The following is a 22,991-nucleotide window of genomic DNA, read 5'->3' on the forward strand; positions in this document are numbered from 1 at the left end:
GGCACTGCACTGCTGCCAACTGCGTGTTACCTGGTGTATGTGTGTGTGTGTGTGCGTGTGTATGTGTGTAGGGGGGTGGTGAAGAATGAGGCGAGAGAGGAAACTTTCCACCTCTTCTGCGTGCACTTATTCTCTGCTTGATCCTCGTGTTAGGGCTGCTTAAGCTGTTGCTGCCCATGCTGTAACCCTGCTGTGGCCTACTGAAGCTTGTTTAAACCTCTCAGTAAACACAAGCTGACTCAATGGCATTGCCAGTGCTTGCTTGCATCCCTATCTCCTTGGAAAGGATACTCAAGTGCTTTTGAGGTATATAGCTCGAGCAGCCACGAGTGCCCCGAAAGGACATCAGCAAAGGTGACATTCCATCATCGACGGTCACAGTCGCTGTGCTCTACATGCTTGTGAGTGCATGTTTGATCCAACGGTGTCTTCTGTTTTATTGGTGCAGAACCTCTTCATAAGAATGTGACGCTGATAAGGGCCTTCCCTTCCAGGTGTGTTGCTCCGCGCGAGAAGGAGGGGCACCGACTCATTTTCGTGTAATTATTAACCCTAGCGCACTAGAAGAACCTAGTAATTGAACCGCATACCAGAGAACATGCTGAGCTAATTTACAACAATAAAAGGCGGCGATGACGCCCCCACGCCCTAGAGCCCACCCCCGTCACTAATTGAACACATTCCGCCATGCGTCTGTCTGTGTTTATTTTCTGGGCCAAAATATACAAGCACGTAAATGATTCACCTTTCTTTAGCGAAAGAACATAAACTATCAACATAAAAAGGGCGCTTACTTGTGAGGGTGCTCTCGAGCTGGTGGTGAAAAGTCTCTGATAAGAAAGCACAAGGTAAATATGTCGTCGTTGTTGTGTTTGCATGCAGCTCTCTACCAGTGTGAGGACCGATATTTTTTCTTTTAAATACCGTTTGACTGACACCGCCCTGGGCGTAGCTGAGTGAGTACGATTGGGGGTGTAAACTTCGAATTTTCCAACAATTAGGCATATCATGTTGAAACACGTTATATGACAAGCTGGGCATAGGGGCCCTTGGGGGTCAGTAGAAAGGGAGAGGAGTTTGGAACTTAGGGGCACTTAAAACACAATATTTTGGAAAATAACCAACATTTTTTAAGACCCTCAAAACAAAGGCAAAAGATGGAGTGAGTGTGTGTAAAATCCATATGAAATACGTTTGAAAGCCCCTGTACACAACAATTTGCTAGAGAATACACTTATTAAGGGAGTGTAACGCTCCAAACACCACTCTCCCGAAGCTACATCACTGTAGACCACGCAGAACCTTTAATCCTTCTTTCCATGAGCATTACTTGTCTTGTGAGTAAACACTGAGCTTTTGAACACTGTAAAGTGCCCTTTTTACACCTAGAAGTTTAGTTTCAATTACAATAACTCCAGGTCATGATGTCGTGACTAAAAAGTCACTATGCTAAAGTGGTACAATGCGTGACTTCTCAAACAGGTTAATATATGCACTGCCCTGGCCACCCCATATTGGTTAATGTTTGTCTCAGAAGGTATTTTATTGAAGTGCAGCATTCGGGTCTTTAGGTCAAGTAAGTAGATAGCCGATTTATTGTGTATAGTAGACAGTCGGTTGTGCAATCCACTAACAGTGGTATGTTTTGTTATCATGTGTCAGACCCAGACCTGTGCTCCAGACTTGATGCATCAGTAAGTAGCAGAACCTGCATGAGGCAGTGTTCAAAAGCAGCATGAGGAAAAAATGCGTGTACAGCCTATATAAACCAGAGTATACAGTAGCCTGTATCATTGCTTTGGAAACAGCAACATCTTTACTGCTTTTCTACATTCTAGATGGTTTCTGATGTTCCTTGTTTTTTCAATCGTTCATTCCAGCCCTTGCATGTTTGCACAGGAAAATCATGATTTTTAAATGACAGAATGATCAGGAGTTGAGTCATGTGGTTAGAGAAAGTTCTGGCTACTTTGCTAAAACATTTTCAAACACAATCCAACCGGATATTTATTGCTCATATCTCTGCTTCAAGATAATCATGTAAATGAATTAATGAGCACATTTTATACATTAGATTTTCGGAGAGCTACGAAGCCAGGAATCAGACTGTACATTTAGACCAGTCCCCATTTTTGTCTTGTGCCAGAATGGATCATTTTTGGCCTTCCGAGAATTAGGGAGTGAGGCAGTTGATAGGAAATACCCCAAAAATTCTGACTACAGTAGTGATGGTGCTGAAACTAAAGCTCGAAAGTGTAGTCAGAATTATTCCTAAATCGCTCTCTAGATTTAAAAGAATTACACTTGAGCAGCCATAGTGTAAATAAATGGGCACTCAAATGACAATCCCTCCTCTTGTTCCATCTAGTATCAAATACACAAGTATTGCTTGTGTGTGACAGTCATGCATAGCCTGAAGTAAACAAACTCCATTTGGAATGTGTTTCTCTTCTCTCTTCAGGCTGTCGAGCTCCAGAGGAGCTAAGTCCAATATGGCAGAACCCCATTGTTAGACGTGGCACCATTGGCGTGGGTCTCCCTTCCATTTGTAGGTCTCGGCCTGTGTAGGCTGCACACATGTGCAGTCTCACTGGTGAGATTTTATGATTTTAGGTGCACTGGCGAGATTTTATGATTTTAGGTGACTTCACCTAGTGGGCTTTAAGTCCCGCCCCTCTTTTCCTTTGGCTGGCCTCACCGTTTAGGGTAAACGGTGGCCGGCCATTGGAAAAGAGCGTCCTGTGACGTACACTTTTCTCTTTTAGAGCCATCCCACTTGGACGGACTTCCCAACTTACTGCTGGCGTAAAAGGTTTGTTATCTTCTTTATGGGGTGAAACAGATGGCCCCCATAAAGAAGATAATAAACCTTTTATGCCAGCAGGGCAGTCCGTCCAAGTGGGACGGCTCCAAAAGAGAAATGTCTCTGTCGAGGACTGGCATGCGCAGCAAACTCCATCCTTGGCGTCCTCGTCGACTTTCTCCCACGTTGAATAATTTGGTTATCCCGTTTTATAAACTATTGTTTCAAAATTATACATGAATCCAGAACTGTAAAATTCTGCCCTTGCTTTAGTTTAAATAGTAGCGGCGTTTTTTACCAATACTGCCGCCCTGCCCCTTACAGCTCCTTGAAGTCTTCCGAGGCCCCTCTCTGCCTCTCTCTGGTGCCGGACACGCTCGTGCTAGGGAACTATCGGATTAAACTTGGAGCGAGTGAGGTTACACAAAGGGGCCGGGCAGGCAGCAGGAACCGGCACCCGGGCACACACACTGGCACCACAGCGCACAGATGGGGGGGAAAGCAGCCCGGGACACGAGGGGCCGTAGCCCCGCGTTGAACAGCAACATGGGGCACCACGGAGGTGGCACGGGAGCCCCGACAGCAGGAAGTGAGCGCTCGGGCAGGAGCTGTCGCACTGAGCCACACACACACTGACCGGTGCCTGGTGAGTGCTGGGAGGCCCAACGAGGCATAGGAGACAGGTGGCAAGTGGGGGAGATCCAACGAGGCCAGCTCAAGGGTGAGGGATTTGTCAGGGGGCGCCAAGGCACACCTCAGGGTCAAGGGGTGTCAGGATCATGAGCAGCGACAGAGCAGGGACTTGGCTGGTGGCACCACTTGGAGCTGCCATTGCTCTTCTCTGTGACCCACTTGAGCCCTCGTGAATATTCCATCGGCTGTGTCTGCTCTCGGGTTACCTCCTGGAGGGAGGCGGACCCGGGGTGCGGGCTGCCGGTACACCTATACATCCGGTGTTACTGGGCCCACGTGCTGCCCTTGTTGTTTTGTTAAATTCAAGCAGTGGAAAGTTGTGCTTGAGGGCCGTGGACTGGGATGGGGACCCCAAGAGCCTGGCGGGGGCTCCCCACGCGGTCTCTGTTGTTATGTAACGAGTTGAGCATAGCTGCGGTAAGTGCGGGCTATTATTCCCCCTGTGATGTACCCCTGTGTGTGTGTGTGGCTCTGTGTGTGTGTGTGTGGCTCTGTGTGTGTGTGTGGCTCTGTGTCTGTGTGTGTGTGGCTCTGTGTGTGTGTGTGTCTGGCTGTGTGTGTGGCTCTGTGTGTGTGTGTGTGTGTGTGTGGCTCTCTGTGTGTGTGTGTGCAAATGCAATAGGTCTCGTATTTGTGAGAGATTAAGCTATTGGCATCGTAAATGACATTGCCATTTATTTATCTGTTTTCATAGCCAACCCATAAATAACAAGTTTGTCATTTACAATGCCAATAGCTCTAACTTTTTTGAAGGCGAGGCCTATTGCATTGTAACTGCTTGTTTTCTGTTGCCTCCTGTGTTTTTGCTATACGTTTTGCTAGTCTAGATGCTGTGGGCACTGTGCCACTGTTATTCAGTGCCACAGTACAAGTGCTTCCTATTGTAAATTATTGTAATGGATTAGTGACTCTATGATTGGCTTATTTGGTTTACTTGTCATACCCTAGTACAGTGCACTGTGTGTGCCCAGGGCTTGTTAATCAAATGCTGCTGGTGGGCTTGCAGCACTGATTGTGCCACCCACCGGAGCTGCTTGTAACTTGTGGCTCAGGCCTGCCATTGCAGAACCTGTGTGCATCCTAGTGCTGCCATGTTGACTTGGTAAGTGCACCCACTTGCCAGTCCCTAAATCTTCCCTTTTCTACACATCAGACACCCCTAAAGTAGGCCCAAGGGGAGGGTTGTATGTAAAAGAATGGGGGTTGGGAGCACACTGCCTCACAGTCCCAGCACAGTTCGCCACTTTGCATCCAGGTAAATGCAGTACACAGTTCAAACTTGCTTCAAAATTACTGGAGTTTTTCATCAAAATTGGTGCAGACATTGCTGTATATCTCTAGACACGTGTTTCTGGGTTGAGCCCTTCATCAGCAGAGAGCAGCAGTTTTAGAGAGCAAAGAAAAATCATCTGGGGTTGCTGGAAATGCTGCCAAGTTCCTCTCAGGTCACAGTACCACTTACAGGTACACAGGTGCATCTCCAAAGCTCGTCAGCTTGCTGGCTCAAGGGAGCCTTTTAAACAGAATGGGGGTTGGAAGCACACTGCCTCCCAGTCCCAGCACAGTTCACCCATTTGTATCCTGGTAAATGCAGTACACAGTTCCAACTTACTTCATAATTAGCTGGAGTTTTTCACCAAAGTTGGTGCAGACATTTCTGTATATCTCTAGACACGTGTTTCTGGGTGTAGCCCTTCATCAGTAGTGAGCAGCAGTTTTAGAGAGCAACGAAAAATCATCTGTGGTGGCTGGAAATGCTGCCAAGTTCCTCTCAGGTTAAAGTACCACTCACAGGCACAGAGGTGCATCTCCAAAGCTCGTCAGTTTGCTGGCTCAAGGTTGCCTTTTAAACAGAATGGGGGTTGGGAGCACACTGCCTCACAGTCCCAGCACAGCAAGCAAGCAAGTAACAGGAACTGCATTTACCACAATGCCAGGGGTGAACCTTGCTGGGAGGTGAAGCGGTGTTCTCCTACCCCTGTTCCTGTTTAATAGTACTCCTGTGAGTCATTGAGCTGACAAGCTCGTGGATGAAGCACCCGCATGCCTGTGAGAGGTACCTGAGCTGAGAAAGATGTTGGCAGCCTACTCAGCAAACCCAAAATTTGAAAGACTGTAATCTCTACTGATGACGGTTAAAGAACCAGAAACACGTGTCTAGAGATCCGCACTATCTGCGCCAACTGTGGCAAAACACTCAAACACTCTTGAAGCAAGCAAGTAACCGAAACTGCATTTACCACAATGCCAGGGGCAAACCGCGCTGAGAGGTGAAGCGGTGTGCTCCCACCCCTGTTCCTGTTTAATAGTACTCCCGTGAGTCATTGAGCTGACGAGCTCGTGGATGAAGCACCCGCATGCCTGTGAGAGGTACCTGAGCTGAGAAAGATGTTGGCAGCCTACTCAGCAAACCCCAAATTTGAAAGACGGTAATCTCTACTGATGACGGTTAAAGAACCAGAAACACGTGTCTAGAGATCAGCACTATCTGCAGCAACTGTGGCGAAACACTCAAAGACTCTTGAAGCAAGCAAGTGACCAAAACTGCATTTACCACAATGCCAGGGGCGAACCTTGCTGGGAGGTGAAGCGGTGTGCTCCCACCCCTGTTCCTGTTTATTAGTACTCCCTTGAGTCATTGAGCTGACGAGCTTTTGGATGAAGCAGTACCCGCATGCCTGTGAGAGGTACCTGACCTGAGAAAGGTGTTGGCAGCCTACTCAGCAAATCACAAATTTGAAAGACTGTAATCTCTACTGATGATGGTTAAAGAACCAGAAACACGTGTCTAGAGATCAGCACTATCTGCGCCAACTGTGGTGAAACACTCAAACACTCTTTAAGCAAGCAAATAACCGAAACTGAATTTACCACATTTCCAGGGGCAAACCTTGCTGGGAGGTGAAGCAGTGTGCTCCCACCCCTGTTCCTGTTGTATGTAAAAGGTAGGACATGCCTTGATGTGTGTGGCATGTCCTGATAGTGAATTACAGCCAATTTTGTTTTTCACTATTGTAAGGCTACCTGTTCCCAACGGCCAGAATGGGCAGTTTCATTATAACATCTTATAATCCTAACTGACTCAAGGAACTAGGTAGAAATTCGAATTTAGTATGCCGGCACTCAGAATGATAAAATACATCTTTTAGTGAAGTTGGTTTTACATTCTGTGTTGAAAAATACCACTTTTAAAAAGTAGGTATTTTCTTGGCTAACCATCCAAGCCTGCCTCTGCTAGGTTGTGTATTCCATGTCTGCTTTGTGAGTGACAGGGGCTGGGGTGGCTCGAGGAGACAGGTTGAGTCAGCACAAGGCTGAATAGACCTATATCTGCATGAGGTGTGGTGGGAGGAGTCGCACCTGGGCCTGAATTGGGCTTTGCCTGCCTTCCACAATGCTGGCTCCACCTCCTGTGGTGCATCTGATGACCCTGGCCCACACCGACAAAGGAAGAAGTTGCGCACTGGCAGAATGCACCCAGAACTGGTTTGGACTAGGTACAGACGCTCTCTGCCTTCAGAGACAACGGATTCTGGTGTGTAAAAAGGGGGACCCAGACTCCAAAACTTTAGATCACTTCTGGGAATCAAGATGACCCTTTGCTGAGGAGAAGAACCAAATAGGGTGAAGGAGGCGACTACCCCTGTGCTGCGTGTTTGGAGGTTGGCCTGCAGTGGTTGCTGCATGGTCAAAGAAAGGAGAAAAAGTGTGCTTTCATCATCTTGAAGAATAATCTCCAAGGGTTTGAACTGTGCTTGCCTCCTGCTTGAAGTCTCAGGGATGCAAGACTTCACCACCAGCTCCCCCCTGGATTCCCTTGCTGGGAATTGAAGTACCCGCTGTTGTGCTGGGCCTTCTGAGAGACTGTGTGTCGCTGGGAGCTGGAAGTGCGACTCAACGAAAAGAAGTGTGTCGCCGCCGTAGCAGTTGCTTTTGCATCGATGAGTAAGTGTGCCGCTGCTGCTGCTGTCACCATCACATCTCCGAAGCGCATTGCATCACCAGAGAAGCGTGCCGCCGCTGCAGAGGTTGCCATTGCATCACCAGAGAAGCGCGTCGCAGGGCCTGTCATGGCTCAGAAGATCACCGAATCGCCGCATGGCTGTTAGGGCATGCACGCATCACACCTACATTGTCGCATCGTAACCAAGATGCCATTTTGTAGCATTGCACCGGAGCGTCATCGCAGGGGATCGCAGTAAGAAACCGATGCATAACCTCCCCACACAGTGAGGAAGTGAGCATCAACTCCCCTGCGCATCAGTACGGAAATGAGGCATCCACTCCCCTGAGAGTAAGGAACCAACGGATCACCCTCCCTGTGACCCTTTTGTTTGTTCTGCGTTACCCATCCAAAGTACTTTGAGAGTAAAGTGTTGCATATACAATCTAAAGTGAACTGAGCTATTTCTACCATTTTAAAGTCTTATTTTGATTACAGTATTGTGGATTTTTGTCGTTCGGTCTTGTGTTAAGTCTAGTAAAGATTACCTATTTTTCTAAACTTGTATGGTGTCCATCTGTAGTGTTTTCACTGTATTACTTATGTGTTCACAAATGCTTTATACACCGCCTCTGAAATAAGCCTGCCAAGCTCGTGCCAAGCTACCAAAGGGGTGAGCAGGGGTTATTTTAGGAGTGAAGCCACTTACCCTGACTAGACGCAAGGGTCCTCATTTGGACAAAGGTGCAAACCATTGCCAATTAGAGACCCCCAAATCTTACACCCATTATTAGTTCAAATCTGAAGGAAGGCTGAGAAATGTGGTCACAAAGTGGCATCAAGCAAGTGGAAGACTTTGTTAGTTGGACTAAAGCTTTTTCTGAAATATTAGAAAAATATAATTTGTCAACCAAAACACATCTTCTATTGGTATCTACCATTAAGTAACTGATAGGGCTCAAATAAACATATGGTTGGAGCATATGTTCAGTTGGTGGTGTGATTAACCTATGTAAAAAGGATCAAATTTCTTTACGCTACAAGAGTTTATTTGATGTTGATGAACCATTTAAATTTATATTTGAAAAATGGTCTGAAACTGAGATAGAATTGATCAGAAGAGAAATATCAAGACAGAGAAAATACATAGTTTAATCCATGGCTCAAAGTCCGAAAGATATCTTATTTTATGTTATTTAAGCTATGGCATGTCCCTGTAAGAATTCAGTCTTTGTTTTCTGAAGACAGCATTTGTTTGTTTGGATCCTTGGAATTGCAGGAAATTTTGCACAAGTTTCAGAAGCAAATATCATGGCTAACAAAGATTTAGGACCTAATTACGATGGACCGCCAGACCACTTTGGGACTGCTGCAACCCCCAGGGTTCCGCGATCCCTGGTGGTGGAGCGGCGGTCTAAGGAAGCAATATGCATGGTGGTGCCGATGTGGCACAGACATGCATATTACAAGTTTCCCCACCACCAGCCTTTTCATTGAAGTGATCCCGCCATGTAAAGTCTGGCGGGAGGAAACAAACAGTGTCTTACAGGGCCCACTGTTGCACCTGTGCATGGGGGTGTATGCAGGGGGCACATGTTGTGTCCCCATTTGTGCTTGCACCCCTGTTCTTGTTTGGCATGGACAGCTGAGTCCATTGTAGTGTAGTTCCTATCTTCCCAATAGGCTCTGCGCATTGGAATAATACCTACAGCAGTAAAGGCCTAGGCCAGACGTTAACTAGGTCTACTACGGTCGATACTAGACTTAAAGTTTTGGGTTTGCCAGCTTAGCTCAGAGTTCACTAGAAACTTTCTCGAATGTTCAGGGAGGACTTAACTTCCCTGATTAGACAAGAAGGGATTTAGTTTCTGACAACCATAGAACATGACAACTTTGCTCTCCCCTAATCAAGAGTCAATCTCGAGAGTCGTGTGAACAAAAGGCAAATTATTTTACTCAGTCAGTACGTGCATTCTTAGTCTCATCAGAATGTAGAGAGAAGGAAGAGACGGGCGTGTTCAATAAAAAGGTGTTATTTATTGATCAGTCTCTTTTCTCATACAAGAGAAATGGATCTATATTATCGCAATACTTATAGTTAAGTAAAGTGCATACATTAAAAGCAATAGTATAAAATAATACTGTAAAAACATTGATATGGTTTCTAAGCCATAAGATGTTTTAAAATGAATAAAATATATTACATACACATATACATTTGACTAAACGTACTCAACTGGTGTTTCTAGATACGCCTACCCCGTGTACCTGACCTAAGTCTAATACGTGGGCGGGAATAGAAAGTTACAGTTTAAGTTAAGTTTGTTTTTGCCAAGTGAATAACTAAAGAATTCTCTGTGAGGGGTCATTCAGTTCTGTACCTGGAAGTTAGGATGAATGAGGAATGGTATCTCTCTCTCTGGTCTCGATATTCCAGGCTGCCTGCGAGGGCTACCCAAAAACGCCGGTGCTGGATTCTCGGCAGGAGAAAGCAGCGCGTCTCTCAGCGCGTCAGAAAGGCGGGGCTGCTGCCAGCGGGGTCTGCTCTGCTCTTCGCTTTCGGCAAGTATGGCTGCTCCGTCTCGTCACCACGCGTGTGTTTGCATATGGCAAGATCGGTAATATTTATACCTTTAAGGTGCCGAGATTGACGTAAGGATGGACATAGATACGTCAATAAAGATGTCATACGATTTGCTCGTTAGCACATTCTTTTACTAAAGTTCTCGGTGAAATCAAAACAATGGCCGCAGGGTTTTGCCCAGGTTGTCATAGGTTTGATTTGTTATGAGAACTCCGTATGCCTTATCAGGGGCTGGAGGAATATCGCTTGTCTAATTAGATCGCAAGCGTTATGACCTAATCAGATAACACGTTCCTGTGCCGTAGTGTGACTGCGTCAGATAACGGTATCTGCATCATGGGGGTTTTCTGCCTCATGGGCTGACTGCTAGTTAACTTGTTGGTTTGTTTAACTAGAATAGGGTCAGGAATAGGGGGATCGATTCAGAACCTATAGGAATACATGACACCCACTCCACGCTAACTATGGACATATTTACTAATCTAGGCATAGTATAACATAGTACAACATACTATAGAGTAGTGTGTATACCTTACCACCCCAAAATACATAAATGCATTTTGAAATTCTTCAAATATACTGAAAAATTGCAGACATATATATTGTATGCACTCAAGCTGTATAATTATGCCAAAGTAATCGCATTTGTATACATTATTGCTATTTGGTATATGAGAATTACACATGAAATGGCTCTTAATACAGAAAAAAAGTTCGAGACCATTCCATCACATAATAAAGTATTTGTGAACATACCTGCGGGCAGCTAATGTCTATAAACTATGTCTATAAGCTATCTAAAATTTAGAAACCTTAGTTCTTTAAGAATAGTTCTTACTTTAAGCAGAAGATAGGGGCCCTGAAAAATATGAAAAAATATTTTGGGGCTGCTGAAAAATTGCTGTCCGTGAACTGGAGGAAAGATTGTTCATGTGACTTTATTTTTAAAGTTGAAGGCCGAATTCAGGGAACGCCGTGTGCGGGCTTGTTCAAAAGTCTCTATTTCTGTTCGGGTGAGAACATCATATCATTTAGGCTTTCGAAAAAACTGTCAACAGCTTCCTGGGAAAGTTCCACTAACTCGGAAATAGGTGTAATCATGCATTCGTGCGCATGATTGTCTCCATTGACATTCTGATTTGCATTGCTGACAGAAGGTCGTACCTGTTCGATGCTGCTTTCATCTTGAACTTCACTACCCATCAATCGTAGTGGTGAAGCTTCCACGAATGCCGTCATCAGGATTGGTAGCCTTTGAGGGCAGCACAAAGCATGAACCTTGATCGGGCTCAACAATGTTTCTGCATCCATCGGCGCATCCGATTGTAGCGTCAGACAGGTGTCTAACACGCATTCTTCTCCGCATAGCAGACACCTCAATACAGGTAAAACACATCTTTGCCACATTGGTCGAAATGATAGAAACCAAGTCATGTTCAGGTCTCTAAGCCGGGAGAGTCCCAGGATTTTTGATATCCGGTCCCGGTATCCAATGGCTAGGATTGTTTCTTCCCTTGTCGCAAGAGTTTTGTCTGTGACATGGGTTGCCATAACGAAAAATAAGGACTAAGAATAGGATTCCTGCAATTAGTCCCAAGATCAGGGGAAGTCCGCCAAAAATCGAATGGACGAAATCTGGAAAAATACCCAGTATGGCTTTGAATGGTGTTAATGCCATCGAAAATACTGTCTTAAATACCTTTGAGACCCCATTGGTATCAGAAATATTTAAGATTTCATTCAGGATTTCCGCGAAATGTACGGGGGAATTAGTTGATAATAATGTATGTATCTCTGCAGTCGTCCTTGCGACTTGTAGATCACACGTTTCTTTTGATGACGAGAGCCTGGTAGGCGTCTGAAGAAGCACTGTTTTCATTCTGCTTAAAGTATCTATTCGAATAGAAGTAATTTTCAAATCGGGCCATGCCCTTGCCTCCCTGTCTGGGAAGGAGCTGGGGAACAATGAGCGTCCACAGCACTTGACCTTCGCAGTCGTAGTTACTAGATAAGGAGTCCCGGGCATAAGACTACAACATCTACGGTCTACAATAAGAATGTAACTCCCATTATAGAGTCTTTGAAAGAATGGTTCTATTTCTGTTGCAGGTGCGCCTTGCTGGTGACATGAAAGGTTGTATGAATTCCCTTCACAGGCTCCATGCAAACTAATTCCGTTACACAGAAGTGTGCCACTTAGTGACATCGCACAATTGTTGCCACTAAGAAACACTTTCTGTCCTTTATTACTGACACATGCATGTGAATAGGGCAGGTTCCATGTTGTTTTTATGTACCCCTTTCCCAATTTCTCGTACATGCCAGCCTGTATATATTTTTGGCAGTATTGAAACCTGAAGGTTGAAATTGGAATATTTATTATCCCATGTATTATCCATTCACTGACAGGTCGTTCTGACATTGTCACTGGTAATCTTTCGAGTTTTTCAATGCTCAAGATTGTATAATCAGCACCCTTTTGTGCCATACTGATTTGTCTATCAGTAAGGTTAAAGATTTGGAATAGTGACGTTGTGTTGATTAAACGCCAAGGCACATAGCCTGAACGCAGATTTTGTAACGTCCAGCCAAGCTGTACAATAGAACGCAATTGAGACTGACCGTGTTGTAATAACAGTAAGTCTTGCGATAATATGTCGATTGCTGAAGACACAATGCTGTCCAAAGAAAAAATTCTGGAGGACAGAGTCATTAACCCATTGTCCACTACAGAAAGTGATTTTTCCAAATTAATACGGTCAATTTCCCGTATTCTCTCTGCTGTTTCAATTTGAGTAACCTTCCAGGCCTCATTGTATGCTGCATATACAGAGGCTGCTATGAAACGCTTTTGACGCTGTTTGCGTGGTCCCAAAGTGAAATCACGCAAGTCAGCACCATCAGTAAGTAAAGTTAGGTGTTGCTTAATTTCTGCCAGTGTGGAAGTTTGTAGCCACTGAAGGCATAATTTGCCCACACTGTAGGTGGTTATTATCCCTGGGTGATGTCTTTGAGGATATCTAGGGTCTGGCCTGGTCATTTTGAACCCCTGTGTTTTGTTCAGGAATCTGTCTTGACAGTTATTAGTATCTGTGGGCCAGATCAACCACTGTTTCCAATCAGGATGTGTTCTGTTTTGGTTTAATATATGGTTTACGTCTATCTCTTCATCTGTATCAGAGTTATTGCTAAACATTGTTGGCTTTGGAATAGACGGTTTATTTAAATCTTTGATTTTGGCTAGGCCAAGACAGGTGGTTTGTTGAACAGTGTCATTTAAAAATATCATTTGTTCTGGGATCATGCAGGCTCTAAACAAAGCTTCTATACCCTGTCCTTGCCATTCTTTTGTACCCCAAACACTTTTCAATTCAACATTTTTGTCCCAATATTCAAAACCAAAGGTATTCATTTTTTCAAAGAATGAGTCTGAATATAACAATTTTGTGTTGGTTATCATGGTCTTGGTCCCTGTTTTGTTTGACAATTTAAAATAAAATGTTTCAGCATTACTTGTGTTAAAACCTGAAAAATATGAATATTTGTCGTAAACGGTTCTTGTGCTCCCTTTTGGAGGTGTTGCACAATGTTCCCATTGATTATAATTTAAAACATTTCTAGGTTGTGCAGATCTATGTAAAAACTGGTTACCATAGTGGTTATAGCAATACATACTATCATAATTTGTAGAACCCTGCAAATAATCATGTTTGGTAAATTTAGCAGACATTACTAAGTCAGACATCATATTATTAATGCTTTCGAAGTCCCAATCATCAGCAAATGAGTTTGGTTTTGCAAAGTCACTCAATGAGATCTTAATTTGGTGTGGATATTTCAGGATCTCGACCGGACCATAAATTTCATAGTCAGTGTTGTCCCAGGCTACCCCACCCGGTATCGGATTGGCTGTGAAGTTGGCTGAAGAAAGTTCTCTTTTCTCGACGTGTGAGGATGTGTGTGGTTTGAGGATCAAGTTGATTTTCTGACTTGCTGTGTCCATTTTAGCATATTTTCCCTCAATGAAGCGTCCCAAAGTAAGTACCATGATGAGCCAAAGTATGAGGATAAATGCACCAAAACCCACCCAAAATTCAATCCATGGAGAAATCAGATATGTTTCTTTCAGTTGTTTCAAAAGTTCCTTAGCTTTATCTTTAAAGGTTTTTGATGATGGCTGTGTCTTTGATTCACCGAAGCCTTCAGAGGAATCATCGAAGTTTATGAAGTAGCCGGATGCAGTTCTGTCAATTGTTCCAATTGGTTCAGGATTTCTGTTTCTTGCATTTTCACTTGTTACTTCATTATAGATTGGTGTGTCTCTGCTAAATGTTTTTATTTGGGTTTTCAGAGGTCTGAGTTCTATTGCATTGCTGCATAGTCCTTGTTGTTCTTCTGTAGGCGTTTCGAATGTGATGAGCCTCTTTGTTAGGACCTCTGTACTGGTAGCAAACCTTGGTGTTCTGCTACTTATTGGGAGTCCACTTGGCCTACTGTTTGTTATCGGCCACATGTTGTGGTTTTACCAGGTCGATGGATACAACTCGGTTCTCCTTTTTACCAGCAAGTGGCGGTAGTACAACTGATCTTGTCCCGTTGACAGACAAGACAGGAACTGCTTTTCTGTAAGAAGGCCCAAATTTCTTCTTTACCGCGATCTTTTCCCTGACTAGATCCCCGACTTTTGGAATCCAGACAGGTCTTGCTGGGACAGGTGGTGGTTCTTCAGTGGTTGTTGGCTGTTGTTTCAACTTTATGTTGCTCAGGTCTTTTCTTGTTTTGTTTAAGTCCTGCAAAATAGCCAAACGGTCTTTGATATCAAAGGTTTTTTCTTTCACCACTGAAGTCTGACTATCAATGTCAGAGATCATCATCCTAGTTCCAAATAATAATTTGTACGCACTGAATCCCTTCAGAGAATTTCTTGGCAAGTTATTGAGACTACGTTGGACACTTATTAGATGTTTGACCCACCCAGCTCCCGAACCTAATATCCTTTCCGTTATAGATTGCTTTATGCCTTGGTTTTTTCTTTACACCATCCCGTACCCTCAGGAAGGAAGTGAGAAGATTCCCGCTGGACTATGCTCATTTGGCCATGTTTCCCCCCAGGCTGGAGGGCTTGGGTGAAAACAATAGTCAAACGTAGCATGCGCTTAGCGTATATGCCATTTAGACCCGCCAATCTTTGTATAACAGTCCGGACGTCAGCCGAGTGCTGGTGATCTACATTATAAGTGGAAACTAGCCTGTATATGTTAATCGCAACCCTTCCTTTTTACTCCTGATTTTTCCTGGAGTAGAACGACGAGGTATTAAACTGTTTCTCTCCCCACTGCGATCTCTGTTGCAGTTTGGGCAGTTTTTTACAAACATGGTGTGACGCAGGCTCATGCCTGGCCACCAGTACCGTGATTGTAATTCTTCCAGAGAATCTTTCAGTTTAAGGTGTCTGAGACCCTCGCCCATGTGTGCGTCTGCGATTAACAAGTTTCTCCTGTCCATGTTTGGAATCACTCTATCCCCCACTCCAGGGATTCGAGCAAAAGGGACGGAGTTTGCATCGATTATGTATGTATAATTGAGTGGATAGTTGATCGGTAACGCTGAGCAGTCGCCTTTTGATGACGTTTTCACCGCCAGCACTGTTTCACCGTCAATGTATTTTAATGTACGCTTTTTTCGAACTACGGGAGCCGATTTAGTGGCTGCCGCTGCGGCTGTTTCAGCCAATGAATTCCCTACAACGTGAACGCCATCACGCTGATGACTCAGTGAGTGAGTCACGTGAGTCTTTGGTAGTTCTTTTTGTAAAAGAGCTATTTGTTCCCAGAGCAGTTTCTGCTTTATTGGTGCATCTGTGTCATCTTTGTAACCGTTTTGAATCCATGTCTGCAAATCGCTTTTATATGATTTGACGCAGTAATATGAATCTGACACTATAAGTGTCGGGAATTCGCGATCCGCATTATCTAGCGCCATTTTCAATGCTATTATTTCAGTTTGTTGTTCTGAATTAGTTTCTACTGAGTGTGTTTTTGTTAATAGAGGTTTTAGTTTACCTCCGCGCCACACTTCTTTTGTAATCTCACATGTGGGGTTGTATGCTTGTTCTCCCCAAACGGACGGTTGAGCATGTCCGTCTGTATAGATTACACAGGCGTAATGTCGTAAAGGCAGAATGTCGATTGGCAGAGGATATGTTTCTTCATATACTAGATTTTTCAATTCTTCTAGTTCTGGATCAAAGTAGTAGTATACTTTGTCCGTTGTGATTGAATTCACCCATTGTAACCATTCTGGATCCAATGTTGTTGTTGGTAAATTACACGGTGTTGTTAATGCCTCAAAGGCTGATTCAGCTGTTCTGACTGTGATATGTCTACCGTCTGCTTGATCTTTTTCTCTAGCTATTGCGGTTTGAACTGCATGAACAATTTTTTCTTTGTTGCTGAATTTCTGTTCAGCTTCTGTGTACAAGTGTGATTTGAATGCAATTGGTACCTTTTCTCCCTCATTAGAGGTCAGGTATGTGAATCCACATCTCCCTGGGATGACTCGAATCACAAGATTGCGTGTGTTATCACGTGTTTCTAATTTTGTTTTAATTAGCATGTCTGTTTGTAAGGATCTCAAAATTTCTGTGTGTATTTGAGTCCAATTGGATCTTTTAAAATCTGGTTTAATTAGATCATAAAGGGGTTTGACCCTTTCTGCGTAGTTTGCAATGTATGTTCTTCTGAAATTTAGGAAGCCTAGAATCGACTGTAAGTTTTTTAGTGTTCTAGGTGCTTGGAGTACGGCACATTTCTCTAGGAAATTGTCAGCCAGGCTTTTGCCTTCACTTGATAACTCATATCCTAAGAATAGGACTGTCAGATGGGCAATTCTGGATTTTTTAAAGTTGAATTTGTAACCCTCTGCAGCGAACCCAAGTATTATGGTGTTCACTCTTTTCAAGTGAGTCACCAAGTCATCATCTGTTAAGTAAATGTCATCGACATAAGATAATGCTTCATCATCATATAGTTGAAGTAATTCTGTTACTCTCGCTGAGAATACCCCCGGGCTGTTCTTGTACCCCTGGGCTAACCGACAGAATTGTTTTTGAGTGCCATTTACTGAGAATGCAGTTAAATATCTGCTCTCTGGTGCTATGTTTTGACAAAAGAATCCATTGGAGATGTCTAAGGTTGTTTTATATTTTTTGCGCACTATGTTATTCATTAGTGCAGCACTGTGTGAGTTTTGCACTGCAAAGGTTTTGCAACATGTGTTAAGGTGTCGGTAATCCAAAACTAGACGATATGAATTGTCTGGTTTGGAGACCGGAAACAAAGGGTTGTTCATTTGTGAGGTGCAAGTTTCAATCACCCCCTGGTATTCTAGCTGATCTAGTATTTCATTTACCTGTTTTTTAGCTTCTTGCTTAATTGGGTACTGCCTTTGTGCAGTAGGTTGTGATTTTAACTGGATTTTGTGAGGAGGGGAGTCCTCATCCCATCCTACATGATTTTTATATAAAGCAGGTGCTAGAGCCACTGCCCACTTTCTGGCAAGTGTGTATTTTTTATGAATTGGAATTAAATTTGAGAAGGCAGGCATAATTACTTCTTCGCCATGAGGGCACTCCCTGAAAAACTCTGGTGGCCAGTCTTTTTCAGCTAGAAGGATGTCATAACCCTTGGAGAGGTTATCCCAAAATAGTCCCCTTATTTTCCTAGTCTTATCTCCCTCTATACGTAATGTTATCTCGTATATCTTGTGAGGTTTGCTAACCCTGGTGTCTGCAGTTTCCACTTGAAGATATTCATTCGTGTCCACTGTCTCCAGATGATTCATAAGGACTTTGCGAGCTATGCTCACTTCTGCTGCACTGTCTAGCATTGTCTGAGCCCACTCTCCGTTTTTCAGTTGTGTCCTCAGTATTCTCGGCATTGTTAACTACCTTGATACTGGCTACCTTCTTTTTTGGAAATTGTAATTTCTTTTTTAGTTGAGCAGGTTCCTTGTCTTTGGACTTGGCGTGCTCTTCTCTTTGTTCTGATCGTCCTCTTCTTTCCGATTTCTGCGAGGAAGTCTGAAAAGATTGAGAGGGACGTGTATCAATGTCTTGATATCTATCAGGCTTTTTTATATTATCCCTATTTCTAAGGTTATATCTTTTCCCAGAGGGGTCACTCTGGGGTGACCTGTGTCTTTGGTTCGGAGATTTCTCTCTTCGCCTAGGAGACCTTCCTCTGGACTGGAATTTCTTTTCTTTAGGATTGGATTGTTTGTTTCCATCCCAGTTCTTTTTTGGTGAATTATTATTAAAAAATATTTTTTCTGGACTTTCAGTCAGTTGCGGTTTTACTGGTATTCCACCTAAACTATCTCTACCTAGTTCCTCATAGGATTTTTCTATGATTCTGGCAATTTCAGCTGGTTGGTCTGCTATATCTGTCTCTTTTAACCTCTGGCGGATCGCCACGTTTGCTGCTTCACCTTTTATGTTGGCTAATAATATAGCCGAGACCTGTTTGAAGTCTTTCAGTAATTTCATACCAAGAGTTAAAGCAGGTTCTGGACCGTATTCGTCTTGAATTTGTTTTAGCACATCTGGTATCACCGAAATGGATGGAACACCGTGCGTTTTTGTGTAGATGGAAGCAAAGACTGTACCCCAAGTGTCACAGTCCTCTATGTGTGGTGCGATTCCCATTGGGAGACAGATAGTCAGAATCCTGTGTTTTTCTAGCGGGGTGGTGTCAGGAAACACCGCCTCTATTTGGGTAATTTTCTGTGCCAACCAGAATGGTATTTGTTCCGGTTTAGCCGGTACTTTACCTAGGCAGGATTGGATGTTCTGTGGTGTAATTTTATTTGTGTTCCCCTGGTGAGGGGTCAGCTGTGGAAGTTTAATCGCTGGCTGAATTGTTGAAGTCCGCATCACATACTGAACTAATTGTCTATGAATTTTTATTAATTGTTTTAGCTGTGTTAAAAGGTTTGGTGCAGACATCCCATCGATGTCTGGATGTGGTGTGTATCCGGCTAGGACCGGCCACGTTGCTCCTGGTCTACCTAAAGGACCGAGCCTGGTGATGTGATTATTATGTTTTAGGGCGCCATCAAATAAGAGCAAATGCTCTTGGAATTTGAGTGGTACTTCCACCTCCTCGAAAGGAGTGTACTCATTAGGAGGTTCCTCTATTTTGTAATAGTGGAAGTACTTTGTTACAGCATTTGCTGCTGGAAAATGTATCCATGAATAGTATACCTCTGTCTGCCGATATTCGTGTGCCTCAATTACGAATATGACTGTACCACCTCTAGGTGTCAGTCCATTTTCTATAAGTTTTAGAGTTATAGATCTCCTTTTGATGACCGGGATGAGTATTATATCCTCGTCCGCTGCCTGCATGGTAGCATCAGCTGCTGCGAGTTCAGTTGCTAATCTAACTGCCTCTCTTTCTTCATCACTGTCTGCCATTTTACCGACAGGATGGTTATTTTGTTTGTTTGCAGATCAGGTTTCTTATGGAAACAAAGATTAGATGCACAATATTTTGGAACTGTTTATCCTTCAACGTTGACTATACCAAGAACCATACATAGGAGTTCCCTCCTGCGAGGTCTGGCGGATATAACCTTTCACCCACTCCAGACGTCTTTGGAGTATTTGGGAAAATGGGTCTGAGTGAGAAAGCACGACTGAGTTACTCTAAATGTCTTACGTTAGTTTTATCGCCCTTTCCAAACGCGTTGGGCGCCATGTAGTGTAGTTCCTATCTTCCCAATAGGCTCTGCGCATTGGAATAATACCTACAGCAGTAAAGGCCTAGGCCAGACGTTAACTAGGTCTACTACGGTCGATACTAGACTTAAAGTTTTGGGTTTGCCAGCTTAGCTCAGAGTTCACTAGAAACTTTCTCGAATGTTCAGGGAGGACTTAACTTCCCTGATTAGACAAGAAGGGATTTAGTTTCTGACAACCATAGAACATGACAACTTTGCTCTCCCCTAATCAAGAGTCAATCTCGAGAGTCGTGTGAACAAAAGGCAAATTATTTTACTCAGTCAGTACGTGCATTCTTAGTCTCATCAGAATGTAGAGAGAAGGAAGAGACGGGCGTGTTCAATAAAAAGGTGTTATTTATTGATCAGTCTCTTTTCTCATACAAGAGAAATGGATCGATATTATCGCAATACTTATAGTTAAGTAAAGTGCATACATTAAAAGCAATAGTATAAAATAATACTGTAAAAACATTGATATGGTTTCTAAGCCATAAGATGTTTTAAAATGAATAAAATATATTACATACACATATACATTTGACTAAACGTACTCAACTGGTGTTTCTAGATACGCCTACCCCGTGTACCTGACCTAAGTCTAATACGTGGGCGGGAATAGAAAGTTACAGTTTAAGTTAAGTTTGTTTTTGCCAAGTGAATAACTAAAGAATTCTCTGTGAGGGGTCATTCAGTTCTGTACCTGGAAGTTAGGATGAATGAGGAATGGTATCTCTCTCTCTGGTCTCGATATTCCAGGCTGCCTGCGAGGGCTACCCAGAAACGCCGGTGCTGGATTCTCGGCAGGAGAAAGCAGCGCGTCTCTCAGCGCGTCAGAAAGGCGGGGCTGCTGCCAGCGGGGTCTGCTCTGCTCTTCGCTTTCGGCAAGTATGGCTGCTCCGTCTCGTCACCACGCGTGTGTTTGCATATGGCAAGATCGGTAATATTCATACCTTTAAGGTGCCGAGATTGACGTAAGGATGGACATAGATACGTCAATAAAGATGTCATACGATTTGCTCGTTAGCACATTCTTTTACTAAAGTTCTCGGTGAAATCAAAACAATGGCCGCAGGGTTTTGCCCAGGTTGTCATAGGTTTGATTTGTTATGAGAACTCCGTATGCCTTATCAGGGGCTGGAGGAATATCGCTTGTCTAATTAGATCGCAAGCGTTATGACCTAATCAGATAACACGTTCCTGTGCCGTAGTGTGACTGCGTCAGATAACGGTATCTGCATCATGGGGGTTTTCTGCCTCATGGGCTGACTGCTAGTTAACTTGTTGGTTTGTTTAACTAGAATAGGGTCAGGAATAGGGGGATCGATTCAGAACCTATAGGAATACATGACACCATGCCATGCAGGAACATCCATTGGCAGTCCTCACTATGAGCCTTTGAACTGCACCACCGCAGGACTGCCGTGCCGCCTGCTAGACAATGAAATTACTCGTAATCTGGCAGGCGGGCAGCAGTCGGGTTTGGCATTGGGAGAGCGGGGCAGTGGCGTGGCATCCTGCTCCCACATCGCCAAACTTGTAATCATGCCCTAAGTGATTGAGAACATAAACTACTTTAACAGACCTCCCTCTCGATTACAAATGCAAGTGGAGAACCATAGATAATATCGCATATTGGATGCTGAAGCACTAAAAACGTATTGTTAAAATAGAAGAATAGTAATAGTTATTCAGGAATATTGGAGAAGAAACAGAAACTTTGGGGACCTTTTTGGCAGGATTTTCTTAAAATGGGATAAGTAAGATTTGGCTGCAGTGGTCTCTCAGAGTAAAGTTAGATAGAGGATAAAAATATGCAGAGAATGTACATCAAAGGAATCAGAAGTGAAACTGGAAATTATTTAATTGTATGTGAATATTGTTAAAAATAATTGTTTTGTTTTCAGTATTGTATTAAGTATTCCTTGACTCCAATAAAAAAGGTGGTTTTATATTGGTTTTGAGGTTTCTGTTGTGAGCATGCAGTGTGTGTTTAGACTCTAAAAATGCATAGCATTGGTACCCCTCGTAGGATGCAGGCGAAACAGCCAAAGTGTAAAACGCTATTATCCACAATATAACAAATGGCACCGACAACTGTTTGTGGAAAAGCTTATGTCACAAAATTACTGTTTGCACAGGTTGGGTTAGCTTATGGGTGATCCACTGTTAGTGGTAAGTTCAGTGAACAGCCGACTCCCATCCTGAGAAAACTAGAGCTGTCCTATTGGTAAGCAAAGTAATAGCACTTTAGTATTTGTGGCTCTCTAGATGTGAAGGGCTTGCCTCCCTTCCAGTATTCAGCTCCTGACAACTCAAAGTGAAACCACGGGTCTATCTGTACAGTTGCTCAGGATTAAAACTGTGCCTTGGGGAATCGAAGTGTACCTCACATAATCTCAGACCCCATTGTAATAACTCCCTGAGTCCTGCGAAAATCACTTTTTGCCATCAAACCCATGTATCTGGAGGCTTCTGTAGTTATATAAAGGTTTAGGGTCACCCTGTTAGTCTGCCAAAACTCTAGGATGGCACCTGCTAAGCCAAGAACCCTAGATGTGCTATCTTTTTTCCTTTTCTACTAGGTATATCCAGGCTCCTCCAAGGCTTCCTGAATATTGAGCAGGAAAATATCCATCCAAACTTTGGTCACATGCAGTAGCGGCTTGCATAGGTAAGAGCGGTGGGGGCGGTGGCGGAGTTTAAAACCCGGTGGTGATGAGGTAAGGGCAAAGTAAGTGGTTCTTATTTATTTAATGTTATTTATCTCGTCGTCGGTCGACTTCTGCCAACAACCCCCCCCCCCCGACCGACAGCTCTTACCTGTGCGAACTACCACTGGACACATGTGTCCCATCAGACACAAAACACCCACTCAGCTGTCTAATCGGGAATCTATATTTAATGATGCAAGCTGAAATCAGATTGCTTCATAAATTCATGCACAGTGAAGTTAATCTCCTCCTGGACAGTTCAATAGTGGCAGACAAACTAGCTTATCTTGATGACTTCTGACCAAATTATTACACAGTGTCTCATCCTCATCAGAGCCTGTAAGAGTCTCTCTCAATAGGGGATGCTTCCCAGAGGATGGAAGCTCATTTCCCCTGTTGGATTATAAGGTTGGTCTAGTTAAACCACATTCCTCATGAATGTTTCAGTGACCTAATCTTGAAATTAAAAATATC

The sequence above is a fragment of the Lissotriton helveticus genome, chromosome 2_2 (assembly GCF_964261635.1).
Source record: "Lissotriton helveticus chromosome 2_2, aLisHel1.1, whole genome shotgun sequence".
In the NCBI taxonomy this organism is placed as follows: Eukaryota; Metazoa; Chordata; class Amphibia; order Caudata; family Salamandridae; genus Lissotriton; species Lissotriton helveticus.